Source organism: Perognathus longimembris, chromosome 24, assembly GCF_023159225.1.
Source record: "Perognathus longimembris pacificus isolate PPM17 chromosome 24, ASM2315922v1, whole genome shotgun sequence".
Classification (NCBI taxonomy): domain Eukaryota; kingdom Metazoa; phylum Chordata; class Mammalia; order Rodentia; family Heteromyidae; genus Perognathus; species Perognathus longimembris.
Genome location: NC_063184.1, coordinates 13248184 through 13265699, shown reverse-complemented (window position 1 = coordinate 13265699; position 17516 = coordinate 13248184).

The window sequence follows — 17516 nt, the reverse complement described above, 5'->3', positions numbered from 1 at the left end:
AAAACTGACTAGTCTTTTGTCTTCTTGTTCTTTTGTTTGGACTAGTCTTTTGTTTGTTCCTGCAAACCTGCTCAAATTCACACTATGAAGAAATGACATTCTGATGTATTTGATCATTTAAAAAACTGCTACATGAGAGATTTAACAGTGCATGTAGAAAGAACTGAGGATAAACATAAAAATGAACAAATATATTTTCATAAAATAACATTGTAAGAAAAAGAACTAAAATCATCGTACATTGTTTAAGTGTACAATGGCTATTCATTAGATCTCACAATAATATAATTCTGTTTAATTACCCCACATATTACCTAAAAATTAAATAAATCTTACATGCCTGTGATCTCCGCAAAGTGGGAAGACTGGAGACTGGAGGGTTGAGATTTGATAGCAGCTTGAGCAGAAAAGTTAGCAAAGCTGGGAATATGGCCTAGTGGCAAGAGCGCTTGCCTCCTACACATGAAGCTCTCGGTTCGATTCCCCAGCACCACATATATGGAAAACAGCCAGAAGGGGCGCCATGGCTCAGGTGGCAGAGTGCTAGTCTTGAGCGGGAAGAAGCCAGGGAAGGTGCTCAGGCCCTGAGTCCAAGGCCCAGGACTGGCCAAAAAAAAAAAAAAAAAAAGAAAGAAAAAAAGAAAAGTTAGCAAAATTCTATCTCAAACATAAGGCAGGCATGGTGGTGCATGAGGAGGAGGAAGCACAAGGATGAACAGGTGGCTGGTAGGGGAAGGAAAACACATACGAGTAACAAAGCATAAAGCACAAGGGGCTCAAAGGTAATCCTCTTACCTGGAGAGTCTATATGCCTATTTCCCAGCCATTTCTACTGGTCTAGCATACATCCAAACATTATATACACACATACACCCAGGTCACATATGTGATATATATCACATATGACATACATCATCTATAACATGCAACCTCAGGCACATGAGGTGATGGGTAGCAAGTGAAGTGAGCAATGTGAGAGGTCAGAGCGGAACTGCTGATTGGATGAAAACTTCAAGACACCCCCTGAGGACAGTCCTCACAAGGCCATGATTCCACTCTGCGCTAGACGCCCAGGGAACTTATCTGCCACAAACTGCTGCTTTACCCTATGCTCAACCAACTCTTTGCCCTCAGTTTAGATCAAGATTTATATAGTTATATCAAGTTCAAACACTTATATTTTAACTATACATACATAGCTAGGTATGCATGTATCTATGTGATAAAATTTAAAATTAAACTAGGAAGGCAAAAAATTCTGTAGGACTGGGCCTTGAACTCAGGGCCTTATGCTTGCTCCGTAGGTGCTCTGCCCATCCCCTTTTTACTCTGCTTGCTTTTGAGACAGAGTCCTGCTTTCCCCCACCCCCAAGTCGGGCTGGGTCACAGTCCTCTTAGTTAGACTTCCCACATAGCTGGAATGACAGGCAAACACCTCCACACCCAGATTTTATTGAATCAAATGAGGTCTTGTGCTTTATTTTGATTGATTGATTTTTGCTCAGGTTTGACTTGAACTGCAATCCTCCAGATCTCAGCCTCTGAGTAGCTAGGATAACAGGCATGAGCCACCACACACGGCTAAGGAGAAATTTAAAAAACAACAACAACTTCTTTTATCAAACCTATGCAACTAGGGCTGGGGATATGGCCTAGTGGCAAGAGTGCTTGCCTCGTATACATGAGGCCCTGGGTTCAATTCCCCAGCACCACATATACAGAAAATGGCCAGAAGTGGCGCTGTGGTTCAAGTGGCAGAGTGCTAGCCTTGAGCAAAAGGAAGCCAGGGACAGTGCTCAGGCCCTGAGTCCAAGGCCCAGGACTGGCCAAAAAGAAACCTATGCAACTTTTACTCTTTGAAAACTCACCCCCCCCACCTTGGAAGGTGATGAGCAAGATAGGCCCTGCCCAGAGGCCGCCATCTCCCCTTCCTGTGAATGCTTCCTCCTCTCTCCACCCCCCCTTTCCTGGCAGGAGTGGGGATTCCCCCACCAAAGCGGAGAAAAAAAAAAACAAACACCAAGTTTCTCTATTTCCTGCTCCGCACTTCCTCCACTCACTTTCCTTACTTTTACATTAAATTTTGCCTGATGTAATAAAATAATTTCCCCTTGATTGTACTAATATAAAAAGTGTGAGAAGGTAATAGAGTTCATGGAAACTGACTTTGCCTTCTCTGACTTTCAAGGTTGGAAAGTTTTTAACTCTGCCTTAACACATGTACTTACTTTTTTCTGTGAGTGAATTCTCCATTATGTCTAACTTACAATGAGCATCAAGTCTGTATCAGAATAAATAATCAGGCGTGGGGAACATTCTGGACTGTGTGTGATGTCTACTCTCCGAGATATAAAAGTGAGTGTTCTGTATGGAGTGGCCACTTCATCAGAAAAGCATCTATTTTGGATGTGGTGTTATCTCAGAGTTAAAAGGGGGCAAGAATTAAACAATGACTTTTCATACTAGCACCTTGAGAGAAGAGAAAGAGGCCCAGATAACAGGAGCTTGGGCAGAAGTAACATAATGTAAAAGGAAGAAAAGACAGGTGAAATAATTCTTGGAAAGATGATAAAAAAAACCATCTCCAAGAAGGCTTTCATTTGCTCAGAAGTATTTGCCCAGCATCCAAGGTCTCCGAGTTTTCTGTGGCTGAAAACCTGCAGCATTCCAGCCAGCCCTGCACCTGCGTTCAGCGGGGCTCCCAAGGTTGCTGCTACTTGGCAGCCTTTAGACACATGCTGCTTTGCAGGCCCTTGTTCCCACCTGCTGGCTCCTGATGAGAAAGAGTCTCATGATGATGCCTGTAGCATCTTTTAGAAGTAAAGAAAGTAAGGTGTGAACTCCTGAACCTCAATCTTTGGCTTCCTCGCCTCACTTCTCTTACTGCTCCTGTGATGTTGGCTGACTGCATAGCCTCGCTGGCTTTCAGCCTCCTCACCTGTAAGGTGGGCAGCAACAACACCTCGTCCGTGGAATTTCTGTGAACACAAAATGAATTATCACATGTAATGTAACAGTGCCAGAACTTTGCAAATGCTAGCTGCTATGAAACACTGAGCTCATCCCCCACCTCTCTGTCTCTGTCTCTCTCACACACACACACACACTTACGCGCACACACACACACACACACACACACACACAAATGCACCCTTTAAACTCAATCTAAGAATGTATTTTCTTTCTTTCTTTCTTTCTTTTCCAGTCCTGGGGTTTGAACCAGGGTCTGGGCGCTGTCCCTGAGCTTCTTTTGCTCAACTCTAATGTTCTACTACTTGAACCACACCACCAAGTTCAGCTTTTTCTGTGTGGTTTATTGTAGATAAGAGTCTCACCTACTTGCCTGCCCAGGCTGGCTTCAAACCACAATTCTCAGATCTCAGCCTTCTGAGTAGTTAGGATTGTAGGTGGGAGCCAGTAGGGCCTGGCCTGCCAGAGTGTATTTCTTCTCATCCTTGGATAAGTTCAACCAATCCTACAAGTTTTCTGTAATTTTCATGATGATTACTCTCTGCCCCAAGAAGTTATGTTTGAGTAGATAAAATATCCAGGACAAAAATCAATCATGGAAATGTCTGTACAGAAATTTTCATCTCCGCTGTCATGAAAAACCTTTAGACTTTAGGTATTAGATGGTAAAAGGAATGTGGACACCCAGCTTTTCCTCTCCCTCCTACCATTACCTCTTCTCTCCCAGCATCTTTGTCTGCATCTCTGGCTCTTCCAAGACTCTTTTGGGAGAACAAGGCATTGTGGGAAACCCACAATAATCACTTTTATGGCCAGTATAGTTGTGGTCTGGCATTGGAGCACTCTGCGCTTGACAGTTGATTAAAGATAGCGCTTTCTCTAGCAGAGTTTTCTCAGTTTACCTTTGTTAAATGAAAGACCTTTTCCTTTGGCTGGTCATTAATATCCCTAAATCGAATCCTCTAGATTTTTGGCAGTCGCCCCAAAATCTCTTTATTGGGGTTCTCCCACCATGCAAGCAGCCTTCTCTGCAGGATAATGCTAAGGTGGCTCCAGGCTGAGTTAACTCCCCCCTAGGAAGCATTACAAGGAACCCCTGCATTCCCGCTGTGCTGTAGTGAAAGCACAGGACTCTTCATGTCTCATTATTACACATGCATCAACTCTGAGAAACACGTCACGTTTCCACGGAGACCCTCTGAAGCGTCCATCACAGAGACTACGAGGTAAATGTTCATGACCCAGTCAGTCTCCTTCTTCCCAGTGCAGAACTGGTTGTAATCTGGCCCCCCAGCTTCTTCAATGTACAATGTCCTTAAAAAGGCAACCCAGCAACTCCTTTGGCCTGTGATGGTGATGGGCCAGGCAACTCAATCAAAACTGGTTTTGTAAATTTGAATAAGTCTCCCCACCTCCAAGGCCTATGTGTGAAAGGCTTGATCCCCACCCCAGGGTGCAAGTGAAAGATGATGGATCCTTTAAGAGGCAAAGTCTTGTGGGAGGAAATGAGATCATTGGAGGGGCGTGCTTAAAAGGGATGCTGATTATTTTCTTTCATCTTTTGTGTCCTGGCTATCTTCTTCTTCCATATATTTCCATCACAATTATCATCTCATCAAAACAATGGGTTAACCAACCACAAACCAAAACCTCCAAAATTGTGGGCTAAAATAAACCAAAGCTGTCTTTTTCTTATTTTCCTTTCTCTTTCTTTTTATTTCCTTTTTTCTTTTTTCTTTGAAGGGATAGGGTATGTTTGTGTATCCAGGCTGGCCTTCAGCGTCCAATCTTCCTGTCTCTGCCTCCAAAATGCTAAAATCACAGGTGTGTTCCCCCTTAACCTTTTCTCTTTTTAACCTGATGATCTCAAGTATTTTGTGATACCAATGGCAAGCTAACTAACACAGAAGTTACCTTCCTTCACACTTACTTTTTTCTTTTCTTTTTTGCAGTATACTTTCTTTTTTCTTTTTGTCACACTTAACGTTGTTGTGGTGTTTTTTTAAACAACTATTCATTTCCAAACTACTTTCCACACTTGCTGAAGTCTTTGCCAACTGGAATCAGTCTTTGCCTATGCCAAGATGCCTCTTCCAGTGGATGTTACATTAAACTTTGCAGGCCTATAGAGCAAGGGTATTGGTGGTAAAAAAGATAAACAATTGAAACAATGCATACAGCTCCTCAACTATTTTTCCCAATGAATTTATAGTTTATAAACTCTAACTGGCATGGACAAATCCTCTTCCTGATACATTCTCATCCTATAATCATCTCACCTTACTGAGCATAAGACTACTAGTTTAGTCTCTTTAGATTTTTAAAGTTTTATTGTAGAGGTGGTATATAGAGGGGTTAGAGTTACATAAGTCAGGTAATGAGTACATTTCCTTTTGAACAATGTCACCCCTTCCCTCAATCTCTCCCAGTTTTTCCTCCCCCTGACTTCACTCCCAAGTTGTATAGTTCATTGCCAATATAGTATCTGGTGAAGACTACTATTTAGAGATATGTTTTTCACACAAATGGCCCTCATATTCAAGCCTCAATGCATGTAATTCCTAAAGAAAAGTAGATTTTCTTTAAACCAGAGAGATTGAAAATTGGCTTGTGTGTGTGTGTGTGTGTGAGAGAGAGAGAGAGAGAGAGAGAGAGAAAGAGAGAGAGAGGAAGAGAGGGAGAGAAAGAGAGAGAATAAGAGAATAGTAGTGTGGCTGGCTCCTGTGGTCTGCTCAGATCTTTCCTGGTTTTAGCTCTAGAGGTTCCACAATCTGGGAGATTCCTTGATCTCAAGCAAACCAGAGTGGCTGATCATTTGATTATCTCATTAATTTCATGTGTCAGCTTGAGTGGCTTCAGGGAGGCCTGGTTATTGAGTCCACCACTCAGAGACAGTCTCAAGTAAAAAGATGAATTTATTGGGGAAGTTCTGGATGGACCGGTCCCAGGTTTCAGAAAAACATATAATACTGAACAGGACAGTGGCACAGAGACTTACTTCCGGAGGATTCCAACAAACCAATTCAGCTCCAATGGAGAGCTGAATTGGGACGCCATGGGGATGACAGACCACAAGACTCAAAACATGTGGCATGGTGTAACGGCACCTGAGCTGGCCTGCCCCTAAATAGGGTCAGGTCAGGGGGCAGTGTCACAGGAAGTTCCCAGTCCCAAGCACTTGACAGTTTCAGTAACCTATAGGCTATGTGCTGCCCCTGTCTCTTGGGGTTCAGGGACTCCCATTACCGGGGGATGGGATTTCCCTTCCTGTAGGAATCCAGGCAAGCCCACCAAGAATTGGTGTGCAGATTCAGGGGGCATGGGGGCACTATTGTTTACAGGGAGAGGGAATCTTCCAAGGCCTCTGAGCAGAGGGGGCTGGGGAGATAGTGGAGATGGAGTCAGCTTCTGCCCTCTTTCCCTGGCCAGATCTGACCTCCATATTACAGTTATCTGGTAAAATATTATTTCTGGGTGAGTCTATGCAACTGGTTGTGGAAAAGATTAGCAGTGTGTGAGCACACTGTGCAAAGCCACCCCCCCCCACACCCCTAAGTGAGCGGGTTTGGGTATCATTCAATCAATGGAGGGAACACAAACACAAACAGGTAGAGAGTGACTGGGATTTCTCTCTTCCTAGGCTGGATCGTGCTGCTGCGCTTGCACACCAGAGCTCTGGTTCCCGGGCTTAGAACCCGGGGACTTGTATCAGCACCTTTCACTTTGCAGGCCCCTGTCCTTAGACTGGATGTTACCCCATTGACTTCTCTGGTGTTCAGCCCAAGGGACTCAACGTGGCTTACATCACAGTCGTTCCTAGAGCTCCTGCTTTCAGAATACATATTATATCAAGGCGTTCTCAGCCTCCATCATCAGGTGAGCCTATTCCAGAAGAAATCATCCTTGATGGGTACCGAAGATGGTCACTCAGTTATGATGGTTCAGCTGGTCATCTTTTCACAAGAAAACAAGCATAACTCAGTTGGCAATGTACAGGGTTGCTAAACTGTAAGGTTCCGCTGGTTAGGTGTATTGAATACTTTTCCATTTTATATTTTAAAATGCACTTCATGGGCATCATAACCTTGTGATAAGTTTAGGAGCATCTGTATCTATTTGTGTGTGTGTGTGTGTGTGTGTGTGTGTGTGTGTCTGTCTGTCTGTCTGTCTGTCTGTCTGTGCGCATGCCTGTGCTTTTGGCTTTGTTTCTCTGGGGAGGCCCTGACTAATGCAATGCAGACATCAGATGGATCAGAGGCTCTTGGAAGCCTGTGAGGCTGTGCTGAGTGCACACAGTCCAGGCTCTCACTCCCCGCATTGTTATTCTCTCCATCTTCTCCTGCCTTTCTCATTGCTAGGGGAGGAAGAAAACTGAGCATCAGATGAGTCTTAAAGTGCTGGGGAAGCTGGATAAATAACTCCTCACTACATATTTCTCAAAGGCTCTTTCTACCACAAGGAGGAAAGGGAAATGAACCATGAAAAGCCAAGTGGCCTGCTCCTAGCCACACAATTATGGAGAAGAGGTACTGTTTCCTGTGCTTGGCCTGGTCTACTGAGCCATTTTTCTTGGTAAGTTTCTTAAACTTGTCTGAGTCTCCAGTTTGTTTTTGTCATGCTTTACTTTAAATCATTAACCTGTTTTTAAGAAAAGAAAAGAAATAATCTATAGTTTGGCTAAGCCCTGGGTAAAGATGAGAACTAAATTGGGAAAATCTGATAATGCATATGAAAAATCCCCACTCAGCGTCCTGTCCTCAACTCTCCCAGCCACACGCTGCCAGCTCCTGTTGGCCTGGTCACATGCTTCACTTTCTCTATCGCGAACTCTGCAACTTGCCTGTCCAAAACTTGTCTGTCGTCTTTCTTTTGGCGCTACTGCAGGCTTCTGTGGCAAGCACCAACCTCACAAAGTAACACAGTACAAGAAGGGCAAGGATTCTCTGTATGCCCAGAGTAAGCGTCATTATGATAGGAAGCAGAGTGGCTATGGAGGTCAGACTAAGCCAATTTTCCGGAAAAAAGCTAACACTACAGATAAGATTGTGCTGAGGCTTGAATGTCTTGAGCCCAACTGCAGATCTAAGAAAAGGCTAGCTATTAAGAGATGCAAATGGGCTGGGAATATGGCCTAGTGGCAAGAGTGCTTGACTTGTATACATGAAGCCCTGGTTCAATACCCCAGCACCACATATATAGAAAATGGCCAGAAGTGGCACTGTGGCTCAAGTGGCAGAGTGCTAGCCTTGAGCGAAAAGAAGCCAGGGACAGTGCTCAGGCCCTGAGTCCAAGGCCCAGGACTGGCAAAAGAGAGAGAGAGAGAGAGAGAGAGAGAGAGAGAGAGAGAGAGAGAGAGAGAGAAAGAGAGAGAGAGAGAGATGCAAACATTTTGAACTAGGTGGAGATAAAAAGAGAAAGGGGCAAGTCATCCAGTTCTAGGCTCCAACTTTTTGTTATGAAGACAGTATAATGAGGCCATTCCAACCTTTGTTATGAAGACAATAAAGCCATGAGGTCAAATTAAAAAAACAACAACAACTTGTCTGTCCACGATTCCTTAGCATCTGTTTCAATGTGCATTCCAAAAGAAAACCAACATATATAAAGAAAGAAAACTCCTGGCTAATGGGAGTAGGTATCCAAGTCTCACTGTTATTCTTGTCTACATCATGGGCTTTTATTTTTCCAGAAAGAGGCTCTACATTGCTCTGGTCCAGAAAGTTAATGAAACCTATCACAAACAAGATGGGCATGGTGGTTCATGCCTATAGCTCCAGCTTCTTGGGAGCTGGAGGTAGGAGGATGGTGGTGAGAAGCGGGTACAGGAAAAAGCAAGACCTTGCTTGCTGTATAAAGTAAAGCAAAAAGAACTAGGGTCATGGCTCAGTGGGTAAGACTCTTATCTAACAAATACAAGGCATTGAGTTCAAACTCCAAAGTTTCCAAAACAAATAAATAAATGAAGGAAGGATGGAAGGAAAGGAGGAAAGGAGGCTGGGAGGGAGGGAGGGAGGCTGGGAGAGAGGAAGGGAGGAGTAGAGAAAGAAAAGAAGGAAGGAAGGGAGGGAGGAAGGAAGAAAGAAGGAGAGGGGGGAAGGAAAGAAGGAAATAAAGAAAGCAAGAAGGGAGGAAGGAAGGGCAAACAGGAAGGGAGGAAGGAAGGGATGAAGGAAGAATGGAAGGAAGGAAAAAAGGACAAACAGGAGGGGAGGGAAGGGAAGGAAATGGGGGAGGGAAGGAAGGAGGAAAGGATGAAGAAAAAGCACAAGGGAACTGGTGAGATCAATTTTGCTGTTAAATTTATGAATTATAATTATAAATAAAACTCGGTATATCAGGTCTTTGAAAATAAAAACAGGCACTGTATGACATACCAGAATTAACTTGAGATCAACTGACGTAGATTTTTAAGTCCCAGTTCTACTATTTCCTGACTGAGAGGTCCCAGTAGAGTCACTTGGCCTTAGCTTTCTTATTGATGAAACTGAAAGCAATCCCTACCTGACAATATTTATGTTTAAAAGATTTGGTCTGTATCAAACATCCTGTCATTTCTCATAAGTAGTTAAAGGCTACATCTACGCTTCATCTTTCTCTTCAACGAGAATACACTCTTAGCTACTATGTATACCAAGAAATGATTCTTTTAGCAAATAATGTAAGACACTTTAAAAAGACACTAGTATTTGGTGAGTTTTGCTTCAATTACAATAACCAACACTGAATCCTTGCACCTCTTAACATTGTGAGAATATGCTAAGGAAAACACGAATAGATTACTTTAGTTTTTTCTTACAGGTATATGAAAACCAGCTCAGAATCTCCTTCCTGAGTCCTGAAAACCTGACTTTTTCACTGAGCCCAGTGTCCACACTTGAAGCGCAGACACGTAAAGCAAAAAGGGTGGTACACTGGCTCACTCCAACAGTTACCCAGCCACCGAGACCTCTGCATAGGCCACGTGGTCAGTCTGAGTAGGAGTGGGGGGAGCTATGAGTAGACCTGATGTAATCTGTGTGATCCTGGGAGAAGAGGAAGTTAAAAATGTATCAAACAAATACACAAACAACCGTCTAACTCTAAGTCTGATGACCCCAAAGAGCTAGTCTTCACATCACGAAACATGAAATCCAATCTCAGCATCATTACAAAGACAGTTACCACACATTCCTGGGGGATCCCAGCTCAACAAAACAACAAAAACAAAAAGATAGCTCTCTTTGATTGTATTGTGAAATCCAAGGAGGACTTGTGGCACAGGTTAGTTTTTAAACATTCAAATACATATGTTTAGCCAGGCACTGGTGACTCATACTTATAACCCTAGCTACTGAAGTCTGAAGTCTGAGGATTGGGTTTCAAAGCCAGCCCAGGCAGGAAAGTCTGTAAGACTCTTATCTCCAGTTTACCACCTAAAAGCCAGAAATGAAGCTGTGGCTCAAGTGGTAACATACTAACCTGGAGCAATAAAGGTAAGTGAAAGCTCCCAGTCCCTGAGTTCAAGCCCTAGTACCTGCTCAAAGAAAAGACAAACAAAAAACATGTGATTTCATCTGCCTCTAGGTCTTTAACAAAGATCTCCTTTCTCTATGCTCACAGAGAAATGACTGTTCAGCAGGAAAAAAAAAAAATCCAGGCTCTTGTACCATTCTTTTCCTACATGCCTGGTTCTTTCGTTTTTAACAAGGTGACTGGTTTCCACCGTAACTCAGCTATGTCTCCACTTGACTGGGTCCGCTCAGACCTGAAATAAAAACTCTTGGTAATACTAGCTTTCCTACTAGCATTCAGTTAGTTCCGCCTAAACTATGCCAATCATTTATGAGTGACCCATGTATAATGTAAAGAGATTCTGTTCTATATGCCAAGAGGCAAGATAATCCCAATACTTTTGCTTCCATCTTCTACCTCAACCCATACTTCATGGATTTAAAAGCACAAGCAGAGCTCTCACTGCAACTGGCTCTGGTCCTAGATGATTGTGTGTTGCCATGAAATGAAAGCTGTTCCAAGTACTTTTATTTACAGGGTTAGGATAATGGCTGCATTTACCTTTCAAACCCAAGTTCTGTGAAATATAACCAATGAGAAAGAGATCCTTGCACAGTATTTGTCACCCTTCCAAATACTGGAAAGAGAGATAGAGAGAGAGTACCTTCCACATGGAACCACTGAGTTTTATGTTCTCTATGCTGCAATAGAACTTTGATCTGATCCTTACTCAAGCATTCTTACAGAAGAGCAAATGAGCCACAAATACCAAGGACAGGGTTATGAGCTTTAACCATTCTTCATTAACTGTAGAACTTAGAAGTTGGCCATAAAACTACAATATTCTTTGTGGGTTAAAAAGTCTTGTTCTTTGTCTGTGATAGATGGGTGCACTTTACCCTGAGATTTTGAGCTGTAGAAGGCCTTGCTTGGCCCCCTCTAGCCCAGCTTTCCTTTGTGTTGCACATTGTGTTATGCAAAGGGTATATGCCCATTCAGAGTGACACCTGCCCTTTAGGACCCCTTTCTTAGCTCCCAGAGCCCAGAATTGCTATACCAAATAGTTAGCGGTCTGCTGCCAGATTTTCTGTGCCTATGTCACTGTAGGATAGCTCTTAACAAGAGAGTCTGAATGGAGACTGGACAGGTGAGTTAAAGTGTCTGTCCACAAATGTGTGTGCAAAGGCCTTTAGTATGAGCAAGTATATGGAAAAAGAAGAGTACTGACACAGCCATGCTTCCATGTTCTGGTGGAAAACTCCAGGTTAGGAGAGATAACACCTTCTGATTTTTTTTTTTCTGTCTTTGGTGCCAGCACTGGGGCTTGAACTCAGGGCCTTGAGCGATCACTTGTCTTTTTCACTCAAGACTGTTACTCTACCACTTGAGCCACAGCTCCACTTCTTTTTAGTGGCTAATTGGAGACAAGTGTCTCATGGATTTTTTTTTCTATCCAGGCTGACTTCAAACTGCTATCCTGGGATCTCAGCCTTTTGAGAAGCTAGGATTACAGGCATGAGACACCAGAACCTGGCTTAACATCTTATAATTAACAGGGTTTTTTTTTTCTACACTTGATTTATTACTGGTAAATATAGAGATGCATATGTGTGGGTCAACCTCTGTTTATATTCCTTTTGCTTTGTTTGTGTTTTTCTTACAAAGTCTTGAACTCAGGACCACCGGGCTCTTGCTCAGGCTCACCACAGGCTCTCTACTATGGGAGCCACACCTCCAGTTTCTCTGTTGATGTTCTTGTCCCAGTCTCACACTTGTGAAGAGTGGCCCATAAGAGGCAGCTAAGGCATTCAGAGATGCCAGTAACCAACATTGAATTGGGAAATCATCTATTCCCTTCACATAAATCTCTACAAGTATAAAACAAAAGATACAGCAGGGATAGGAGAGCAGAGCTCCAGCATTTAGATCAAACAGTAGCTTCAGTCCCTTAAGTTGAGCTCTTTGTTCATGAAGCACGAGGCTGGACAGGACATTCTTCTCTCTGCCACAAGAATTCCATCTGTAGGACAGGCTCCGGAGCTGCCAGCTGCTCTGCACTCCCCTGTTGTAAGAATGCAGCTGAGGTCGAAAACTTGTCACAAGCTTGGAGCCAATATCCACCTGTCCCGCTTGTCAGTCTCCTTCTGCAACGTCTTCCTGGGCCTTAAAAACTAAAGCCATAAAAGAAGGATTTGCCCTCACTCTCTTTAGACCACATGCATCATATGTCCTAGGATAACAGAGTCTCTAAAATGGTGATATTTAAATCAAATAACAGCTGTGCACTACTACGAACAGCCACCATTCATGTGCTTAGGTATCATTTGCTTGTTTAAGTCCTTGAGCACGGATTTTATTTTCCAACTGAGAGAGAGAGAAAAAAAGAGAGAGAAAGACAAAGAGAGTAAGTGGCAGGTATCCTTGGCTCACACCTATAATCTTAACTATTCAGGAGGCTGAGATCTGAGGGTTGTGGTTCGAAGCCAGGCCCCAGGCAGGAAAGTCTATGAAACTCTGATCTCCAATTAACCATCAAAAAGCCACAAGTGGAGTTATGGCTTGAGTAGAGTGCTAGTTTTGAATGAAAAGACCAAGGGACAGCACCTAGGCACTGAGTTTAAGTCCCAGTACTGGCACAAAATAGTAGTAGTAGTAGTAATAGGGGAGAAGTGTTCATACCTATAATGTATTCAAAATCATGTCAGTAAATTAAGTCTATTTTTCAGAAGTAGAAAATTAATATGTACAACCTGATACATCACGAGTATGGTTCTCTATCCAACTTTAATGAGAAATAAAACGTTGCTGCAAAATATGCATATTAGAATGCTATTGTTTTGACACCTCACAGTTTTGAAAATCTACAAATACACTGATGGATTTTTAAATTCAATTTTTAAATTATTTCTAAAGGATATCTATCTTTTTATCAGATCTGTGGCAGGAATTGATGATTAGACCTATGTAAAAGAAAAATCTTTTAAGTTGGGCCTGGTTCACATCTATACTCCCAGCTACTCAAGAAGTGGAAGTCAGGAGGATCATGGTTTGAGACCAGCCTGGGTAAAAAAATGAAAGAGACTCCAACATCTAAACATAATGACTCACTTCTATAATCCAAGCTATGTGACAAGTGTAGGTGGGAAGATCACAGTCCAAGGCCTGTTCATGGAAAAAAAGCAAGACTTTATCTGGAAGCAAACAAACACACAAAACTAAAGTACAAAAGAGGTGAATGAGAGAGAACAAGAGGAGTGACATTGTCCAAAAAGAAATGTACTCATTACCTGACGTGTCACTGGAACCCCTCTGCCCTCTGTATCTAACCTTGATAAGAACAATTTTTTTAAAAGAATTACCACATAGCAAAAAAAAAAAAAAAAAAGGAGGTGGGAGTCTGGATAAGTAGGCCCAGGGCCTGCCTAGCAAATATGAGGCCCTGAGTTCAAACTCTAGTACTATGAAAGGTAACCAAGACACAAAACAAATACCTTGAACTCTTTGGATAAAAAGTACTCCATGTTATGGAAATAATTGTTATATCACTGTTGTAACTACTTTTAACATGCTATGTGTAACTGTAGCTTCTATTATTGATGTCTTCTTGTATCCCCTTCCTGTGGTTGTACCTGCACTATCTCTGTATCTTATCTGAGTACATTGGGAACTGTGTATACTGGTATTAGAACTAGGAAACTGAAAGGGAATACCAAAATCGAGAGACACGGGGTAAAAAAAGACAAATGACGACAAAAGAAATACTTGCAAAACTGTTTGGTGTAAATGAACTGAACACCTCATGGGAGGAAAGGGATAGAGGGAGGGGTGAGGGGGGAATGAGGGAGGAGGTAACAAACCGTATAAGAAATGAATCTAATGCCTAACGTATGAAACTGTAACCTTTCTGTACATCAGTTTGACAATAAAAAAATTTTTTTAAAGTATTATAACCAAGCATGGTGGCATATACCTGTAATCCAGGAAGCTAAGGCAGTAGAAGCACAAGTTCAAAGCTTGGGCTACATAGTAAGGCCCTATCTCAAAGCAAGCAAACAAAGTAAACATGATATATCTCTATTCCATCATCTCAAATCTTCTATCTAAAAAGAAAAAAATAACATATAAATCATAAAAGGTCGAACAAGTGTTCCTGGTGAGTGGAAAATCACTCTGGATCAGCCCCGTAGGCACTGAGGGCCCCAGTAGGCCATTCTGGTTCTGGATCAAGTCTGAGGCATTGCAAGCCAGACTTCATCACACATTCTCCTTGTTCCCCCTGCTGCTTCTGTTGCAGACAAAGGCTCTTGGCTTGTTTGCTAGCTTTCAATAGCCCTGTGAACCAGGTATCTGTTTCAAATCCTTTTCTATGAAAAATGTAAAAGGCAAGAAGTGCTAGGACCAGATGTCAATGATAGAGCACTGGCCTAGCATTGGAGCCTAGCATTGGAGTCATGAGTTCAATCCCCACACCCTGGAGAGTGCTGACAGGTCAAAAAGCATTTGTACACATCTTAATGAACTTGTTAAAATAAAGCCTCCTTGTCCTACTAATTGATGCTCATAAAAAGAAGGAGAAGGAGGAAGAGGAGGCGGAAGAAGAAGAGGAAGAGAGACTCTTACACCCCTGAGAATTAATTCAGAAAGGGGACATCACATTAGATATTATGATTGCTAACTTTAAAAAACTATCATCATATAAAAACACATTTCCCAAAGGACATCGTATTTACATCTACTAAGAGGATACAATGTACATTTAATAAGGATCGTGTGCCATGCCACTGGAATAATGAAAATATAAGAGAACAATAAGAACTAACAGCTGGGCTGAAAGAAGATAAAACAAACAACTAGCACAGAATCATCAGTCTTTCAGAGCCATGGGGAGAACACACCCTGCCTCCCAGAGCCCAGTCAGCCTGCTTCCTTTAGAGTAAAATCTTTAACAATGGTATCCAATTGGCACACTCTGATTGAACTAAAGCGGATGATTGAATAATGATATTTATCCAATCTGCGCCTATATTCACGTTGAGAGCTCTAAGCTTAACTTTGCATTATGAAAACAAGCAAGCCCATATTTCTCTTTTTGAGCAGCCATGCCTTAGGGAAATTGTATTATAGTTGACTTGCAGCCTCGGAGCATCTCTCTTTAGTTCTGCTGACCTTGAGATCTGGTAGGGAAACACCAAGGAAAATAAATGACCCCCTTGACTCAGTGTAGTGTCGTTATCCCTGAAGGCAGCTTATCATTGAGAAATTGGCTGAAGAAGCCACATCTCAGTTTCCAACATTTCAATCACGGAACGTGACGCAAATGTCACAGGCTGTGATTTTGCAACTCCCTAATTTGTTTTCCTTCAGGCATCCCACCATTTCCTTTGGAAAGCAAGTAGCAACTGGAAGCCAGCAGTTGGGGGCTATGATCCCTCTCAGCAACTTTCCTCCCTCCCTCTGCCTCCTCCGTGTGAGGACCTTCTCCATCCCCTTCACTTTAATGACTAGAGTTCCAGCATAGGCCAGGGAGCCAGGAAGAGCAATGAAGCAAAGCTCAGGTTGAACAAAACCTAAACTAGCCAGAACCCTTCCCAACCACGGAACTTGTATCTCTACCTGGCATGGAGACACATCTACATACACACACACACACACACACACACACACATACACACACACACACATACACACACACACACACACACAAACACACCATACCCAGGCACAATGTGGACACTCAGCACCACATGTGGGTATTAAATAGGAATAACTTAAACATAACTTCTGTGCATGTTCAAATAATATGGACGACTAACATTTCCCAACACGTGCACTTCTCTGCTACCTCTCCTGCACAGAAAGTTCATTCAGATTGAAGTCTTCGAAGCATTGGGACTTGTTTATTTTTAAGATTATTTTCCAGTTTGGGTAGCAAGCCAATTTATACAGTTGGAATGGTTTTAATAAATGAGAGGACTGTGTCCTCTCGTTTCATTCCTAGTCTTCATTGTGTTATATTCACAGCCAGATTGCTTTAATACGGTTGCCTGAACCACATGTGTGAGCGGATGGGGATACAGATGCAGAATGCAGGACACAGGTACCTCCTTCCACCCCATACCTACTGCATGTCACTCTTTCCTTTAACAAATATTTGTTGAATGCTTCAGATATGCTTATTTCCTATTCATTTTATAGGAAATGTGCAAAAAGACAACCATAGCCTTGGTCTTTATAAAGCTTAGAATCAAGTAGAAAAGATCAGCCTTCTCATTCTCTTCATGCATATCTTAAGATTCCCCTCGCTTCGGTATGGAACAAGAATCAGAGGCAGAGACTAGGTAGAAGGCATTGCAGACTGACAGAGGGATGATCTGGACTGAGATACAGCTTGGGAGGAGCAAAAGGAATGGTTTCTGTCTGGTTTATCTTCAAGCAACTGATGGATGGGAGGCTTGGTGCTCAGTTGATGGTGCTATGGAGTAGTGACTGGATCCTGAGGTCTCTCACCACATCAAGGTGCCCATCAATAGCATAGTGAGCTATTAGGAGGCAGGGCCTCATTGGAGGAAGTATGTCACTTGAGAGAGTGACTTTGCAGGGCATATCTGTCCCAGCCCCCACCCCCTGCTCTGTGTGTGTGTGTGTGTGTGTGTGTGTGTGTGTGTGTGTTTCTCTGTTCATCTGTCTCTCCTATCCTATTCTTCCTTCCCCTCTCCTCCCCTCCCTTCTCTTCCCCTCCTTCTCTCTTTCCTAGCTTTCAAGACATGAGCAATTCTGCTCCACCAGGCCCTCTCGGCCATGATGCTCTGTCATGCCACACCAAGCCCAAAACAACAGAACCAATGGGCCTTAGACCGAAACTTCTGAAACTATGAAGCAAAAGACAAATGTTCCCTCCTTTAGGTTGTTTTTCTTAGGTGTTTTGTCACAATGATGAAGAGCCAAGTAACACAGTCTTCAGGAAACCCATAGGGTGCTGTCCTCGGGACTTGGGAACCAATCAACTATGGAGAAGACATGTTGGAGAAAAAGCCACCCCTGTTTCAAGAACTGTG